Here is a 6,000-nt window from a genome sequence, read left to right on the forward strand (position 1 = left end):
CTTTAAGAGCAGCCTCCCCCCGTCGCCATGGCAACCGCGCTCCCCCCGCCCCTATTGGGTAACCATGGCAACGCCCCCGGCCCCGCAGCCAATCAGGAAGCGGGGGGGGGGGGGGAGGCGCTGGGCCAATCAGGAGCCGCCCCCGCCCCCTCCCCTCACCTCGGGCCCCGCCGGGTGTTTACGGCGGAGAGACCGGAAGTGGGCGGGGGCTTAAAGGGGGGGCAAAGGGGGGCGGGCCTAAAAGGAGCGCGGTGATTGGCTGGAGGGGTCACGTGGTGCGCGAGGCCCCGCCCGCGCCCTTGGGAAACGCGGAAGGGCGCAGCGCGGTGCTGACGTCACATCCGGGACACTTCCGGGTTGGTTTTATTGGTGCGTGGAGCCCCCCGGGGGCGGGGCTTGAGGCAGGGAACAGCCAATAGGGGAGCAGGGAGCACAAGGGCGGCCAATCAGGGCAAAGAGGGGGGCGGGGCGCGCGGCAGCCAATGGGAAGGGAGCTCGGATCCAGGAAGTGGCTGCTGATTGGCTGGGGGAGGGGGTGGGGGAGATGGGGGGGCGGGGATTGGCCGAGGGGGTCACGTGGGAGGGGCGACGGGGGGCTGCGGTTGGCCAATGGGGTCAGGGGAGTGGCCAATGGGGGGGGAGGAGGGACACAGGAAGTGACGTCAGCCAAGATGGCCGCCAGGGGGCGTCTCATAACCAATAGGGAGGCGGGGGTGGGGCCATCAGCCAATCAGGAGGCGGGGCGGGGTCCATCAGCCAATCAGAAGGCAGGACGGGGTCCATCAGCCAATCAGGAGGGAGGGCGGGGCCATCAGCCAATCAGGAGGCGGGGCGGGGGCCATCAGCCAATCAGGAGGCGGGGTGGGACCGTCAGCCAATCAGGAGGCAGGGCGGGGTCCATCAGCCAATCAGGAGGCAGGGCAGAGCCGTCAGCCAATCAGAAGCAGGGCGGGGCCGTCAGCCAATCAGGAGGCAGGTGGAGGAGGCGGGACTTGGGGCAGCCAATGGCGATGCAGAGTGAGGGTCACGTGACAACAAGATGGCCGCCAGGAGGGGAAGGTGGCCACCAAGATGGCCGCGGGGTCACCCAACCCCCTCCCTCCCCCCCCCCCCCATGGGTGGCCCACCAAGGACCCAAGATGGCCACCAAACAAGATGGCCGCCAGCCAAGATGGCCGCCAGGCACCCAAAATGGCCGCCAGCCAAGATGGCCGCCATTTTTTGGTAGCCAACCCCCCGAATCCGGTAGCCAACCACCATTTTTTGGTAGCCAAGCCCCCAAAAACGGTAGCCACCACCCCAAAAAACGGTAGCCACCACCCCAAAAATGGTGGCCAACCCCCCAAAAACGGTAGCCACCACCCCAAAACCAGTAGCCACCACCCCCTGACCACCATTTCTCGGTGGCCACCCACCCAACTTGCTGGCCACCATCTTGTGTTGCCCAACCAAGAGCCCGGCCACCATTTTATGACCTCCTACCACCCCGATGGCCATTTTTTTGGTAGCCAAACCCCCAAAAACGGTAGCCACCACCCCAAAAACGGTAGCCACCACCCCCCGCCGCCCAACAAAGACCACGACCACCACGTGACGAAGCTCCACCACCACTTTATGCCCCCAAGATGGCCTCCGACCCTTTTGACCGCCATTTTTTGGTAGCCAACCCCCCAAAAACAGTAGCCAACCAGCATTTTTTGGTAGCCAACCGCCATTTTTTGGTAGCCAACCTCCCAAAAACGGTAGCCAACCGCCATTTTTTTGGTAGCCAACCCCCAAAAACAGTAGCCAACCACCATTTTTGGTAGCCAACCTCCCAAAAACGGTAGCCAATCGCCATTTTATTTTTGGTAGCCACCATTTTTTGGTAGCCAACCCCCCAAAAACAGTAGCCAACCACCATTTTTTGGTAGCCAACCGCCATTTTTCGGTAGCCAACCCCCGAATCCGGTAGCCAACCCCCTCCTACATCTTCTTCAGCCTCCCCTCCAGCGCCTCCAGCTCGGCCATGACCTCGCGGGGCAAATCCTCGCCGAAATTCTCCTCGTAGTAGGCCCGCAGCTCGCGGGCTTCCTTCTCCCAAAACTCCTTGCCCACCTCGAAGAGGTCCCGGTGGGCCACCCCGGGGAGCCCCCGCAGGTCCAAAGCCCCCTCGCGGGGCACCCAACCGATGGGGGTGGCCTGGGCGTTGTCTTCTCCTTCCAGCCGGCCGAAAATCCAAGCCAAAACGCGGGCGTTGTGGCCGAAACCGGGCCACAAAAATTTTTGGGGGCGGGCGGGGTCGCGCAGGAACCAGTTGACGTGGAAGAAGCGGGGCAAGCGCGCGCCCCCCCCCCGCTCGCCCATGGCCAGCCAGTGGGCCAGGTACTGGCCCGCGTTGTAGCCGAAAAAGGGGCGCATGGCGAAGGGGTCGTGGAGGATGCGGCCGCCTGGGGGTGGAGGGTTAAAAAAAACATTATTTTGGGGCATCATTTTGGGGCGTTTTGGGGTCTTTAAGTCAAAAGACAGCGTTGTAGGGTTGGTGGATATTGTTATAGGGTGGTAGAACATGGTTTTGGGGTAAAAAGAGGTCATTTTGGGATTGGTGAAGAGGGCGATGATGTCATCAAATGTAATTATGGGGTCTCGGGGGGGCGTTTTATGATTTTGGGTCATTTTGGGGTTTTTAAGTCAAAAGGTGGAGTGAGAAAATTGGTGGATATCGTTATTAGGTGGTAGAACGACATTTTGGGGTAAAAAGGTCATTTTGGGAATGGTTGAGAGGGTGGTGAGGTCATCAAATGTAATTATGGGGTCTCGGGATGTGATTTTATCATTTTGGGGCATTTTGGGGTTTTTAAGTCGAAAGGTGGAGTGAGAAAATTGGTGGATATCGTTATTAGGGGGTAGAACGTTGTTTTGGGGTAAAAAGAGGTCATTTTGGGAATGGTTGAGATGGTTATGACATCATCAGACGTCATTATGGAGTCTAGGGGGGACATTTTATGATTTTGGGTGGTATTGGGGTTTTTAGGTGGAAAGATGGCGGCGTAGGGTTGGTGGATATCGTTACTAGGTGGTAGAACGGCGTTTTGGGGTAAAAAGAGGTCATTTTGGGATTGGTCGAGAGGGTGATGAGGTCATAAAATGTAATTATGGGGTCTCGGGATGTGATTTTATCATTTTGGGTCATTTTGGGTTTTTTTAAGTCGAAAGGTGGAATGAGAAAATTGGTGGACATCCTTATAGGGTGGTAGAATGTCGTTTTGGGGCAAAAAGAGGCCATTTTGTGATTGGTGAAGAGCGTGATGACATCATTAAAGTCATTATGGAATCTAGGGGGGGCTTTTTACCATTTCGGGCGGTTTTGGGTCATTTTGGGCGAAAACCTTGGTTTTGGGGCAGGTAGAAACCCTTTGGGGGCATCACAACCCCAAGGGGGCTATGGGACATCAGGGGACCAATGAGAAGCCGGGAACCAAACCCAGCCGACCAATGAGAAGCCGGGAGGCGCTAAAGCGGACCAATCAGAAGCCTTGGAGGACCCGGGAGGACCAATCAGAAGGCTCGGAGGACTCACCCTTGTGCTCGGCGGCGGCGGTGGCCTCGCTCCTCATGGCGCTGCCCACGAAGACCCCGTGGCGCCAGCTGAAGGCCTCGAACACCAGCGGGACCCCTGGGGGGGGGGCGATGACGTCATCATGACGTCATCATGATGTCATAATGACGTCATGATGAGGTCATCAGGGTTTGGGGCTTACCTCGAGGTCGGCGCCCCCCAAAAATGATGGCGTCGATGGGGACCCCCGGGGGTCCTCCCAGGCCGGGTCCATGATGGGGCACTGCCGGGCGGGGGCGCAGAAGCGGGAGTTGGGGTGGGCGCAGGGCTCGGGGTCGCCTAAAATTTGGGGTGAAAAACGGCAGAAATGGGAGTGAGAAGGAGAAAACGTGCGGAAACGGGAGAGAAAACGACAAAAAAAACGGCAAAAATACGTAAATTTATGCGAATTATGCAAATTTCGAATTTTTCGAAAGTTTATTTAAAGATGAAATTCGAAAATTTATTTAAAATTTATATAAAGGTCGAAAATTTATTTAAATTTAAAATTGAAAACCTGCAAAAAAATTTAAATTATAAAAAAAATAAAAATTTTATTAAAAATTAAAAAAAATAAAATTTTAAAAATTTTTAAAAAATTAAAATTTTTTAAAAATTTAAATCTTTTTAATTTAAATTTAAAAAATAAAACCTGCAAAAAACTTTAAATTTAAAAACAAATCTTAAAAAATTTTAAAAAATTTAAAAAATTTAAAACCTGCAAAAATTTATAATTTTAAAATTTGAACTTTTAAAAAATTTAAAATCGATTTTTAAAATTTATTTGAATTATGCAGTTTATGCGAACTGGGTAGATTCGAAAAGGATGGGGTTATGCGGATTTTATGCATATTATGTAAATTTATGCAAAATACGTGGGCCCGAAAATGGGAAAATATGCAAATTAGTTAAAAATTGAATTTTGCAAATTAGGTAGGTTCAAAAAGGAGAAAATATACAAAAAAGTGTGCAAATTATGTATGCTATGCAGATATGATGGGATAGAAAAGGAAGAAATTTGTAAATTTATTTAAAATATGCAAATTATGCAAAATATGTGCAATTTTGTGCAATTTTGCGTAAATTTGCGCAAAATTATGCAAAACTATGCAAATTTATGCGAATTGATATGGGCGGGGCTTACTGGGGGACCAGGGTTTGCCCAACCAGGAGGTGAGGGTGATGATGGGGGGCCATAATTAGGAGCAAAAAGGAGGAATTATGCAAAATTATGCAAAATTATGCCAAATTACGCAAAATTACACAAAATTAAGCCAAAATAAGCAAATTTATGCAAATTTACGAAAAATCAAATGGGCGGGGTTTGCCAAGGGACCAGGGTTTGCCCAACCAGGAGGTGAGGGTGATACTGGGGGGCCATAAATAGGGCGAAAAGGCAGAATTGTGCAATTTTGTGCAAATTTGTGCAATTTTGCGTAAATTTGATCAAATTTATGCAAATTTATGCAAATTTTTATGGGCGGGGCTTACCGGGGGACCACGGTTTGCCCAACCAGGAGGTGAGGGTGACACCAGGGTGGCAGAATTAGGAGCAAAAAGGGGGAATTATGGAAATTTAAGCCAAATTAAGCCAATTTAAGCCATTTTATGCAAATTTATGCAAATTATGTGGGCGGGGCTTACCGGGGGACCACGGCTTGCCCAACCAGGAGGTGAAGGTGACGCCGGGGGGCGGGGCCTGGTCCAGCCCCTCCCAGTAGACGCCCCCGTCGCTGGTGTGGCCGACGTTGGTGAAGATGGTGTTACGGGACACCGCTGCCATCGCGTTCGGGTTGGTTTTGGCCGACGTGCCCGGGGCCACCCCAAAAAACCCGCATTCGGGGTTGATGGCGCGGAGCCGACCTGAAAAAGGAGGGAAAAGGGGAAAAAATGAGGAAAAGGAGAAAAAACGGAAAAAAAATGAGGAAAAGGAGAAAAAATGGAAAAAATGAGAAATTAGGGGAAAAAAGGATAAAAAGGGAAAAAAAAAACATGAAGAAGGGAAAAAAAGGAGAAAAAAATGTAAAAATAAGAAATTAAGTGAAAAAATGAGAAAAAGGCAAAAAAAAGCATGAAGAAGGGGAAAAAATGAGGAAAAAATTGAAAAAAATGAAAAAATGGAAAAAATGGAAAACTAAGAAATTAAGTGAAAAAATGAGAAAAAAGGCAAAAAAAAAGCATGAAGAAGGGGAAAAAATGAGGAAAAAATGGAAAAAAATGAGGAAAAGGAGAAAAGGAGGAAAAAAGGAAAAAAAATGAGGAAAAGAACAAAAAAAGGAAAAAAAATGAGGAAAAAATGGAAAAAAATGGAAAAAATAAGAAATTAGGTGAAAAAATGAGAAAAAGGGCAAAAAAAAACATGAAGAAGGGAAAAAAAGAGAAAAAAATGGAAAAAAAATAAGAAATTAGGTGAAAAAATGATA

This window comes from Anas acuta, chromosome 33, assembly GCF_963932015.1.
Source record: "Anas acuta chromosome 33, bAnaAcu1.1, whole genome shotgun sequence".
Taxonomy (NCBI): Eukaryota; Metazoa; Chordata; class Aves; order Anseriformes; family Anatidae; genus Anas; species Anas acuta.